General features: G+C 46.2%; 1 protein-coding gene across 1 annotated transcript in view; it reads left to right on the plus strand.

The window, feature by feature from the left end:
• LOC119587349 (GTPase-activating Rap/Ran-GAP domain-like protein 3) overlaps window positions 1–589 on the plus strand; it is a 420180-nt gene that overhangs the window by 180576 nt on the left and 239015 nt on the right. The window lies entirely within an intron of this gene.

Genomic DNA, 589 nt, shown 5'->3' on the forward strand with positions numbered 1-589 from the left:
AAATGCGAGATAAGGAAGTGGAAGGAGGTGCATACGGTGGGTGGAGGAAAAGGAATTAGTGAAGAAGGAGGTGGGGAGAGGAGAAAGAGGTGGAAGGAAGAAAATGAAGAGAAGGAGGAGCTTAGATGATAAAAAAGAGTTGGAGGAGGAGATGGAGAATGTGAGAGGAGGAGGAGGAGGAAGGGAAACAAAGATGGGGAGGAAATTGAGAAGGAAAAGCGGAAAAATACAGGGAATAGGAAAAGGGAAAGAAAGATACAGATAGAGAAAGAGATGAAAGGAAAGTAAACGAAAGAAGAACAGAGACGGAGGAGAAGAAGTGGAACGTGTATGATGAGAGGGAAAACAGGTTGAGGAGGAGAAGAATAAAGATAGAAACGAAGGAGATGAGAGAAAAGGGGGAGGGGGAAGACAGAGGGAAGAGACAAAGGTGGGAATAGGAGAAGGAGGGAAAGTGAGAGGAAGTAGGAGGAGTAGGTGAGAGACGGAGAAGAACGAAGAGAGGAGATATGAATGAAGGGAGAGAAGAAGGGGCTGGGAGAGAGATGGAAGAGGAGGAAAGTGTAGAGAGAGAGAGAGTGCAGAGAGA

This window comes from Penaeus monodon, chromosome 22, assembly GCF_015228065.2.
Source record: "Penaeus monodon isolate SGIC_2016 chromosome 22, NSTDA_Pmon_1, whole genome shotgun sequence".
In the NCBI taxonomy this organism is placed as follows: domain Eukaryota; kingdom Metazoa; phylum Arthropoda; class Malacostraca; order Decapoda; family Penaeidae; genus Penaeus; species Penaeus monodon.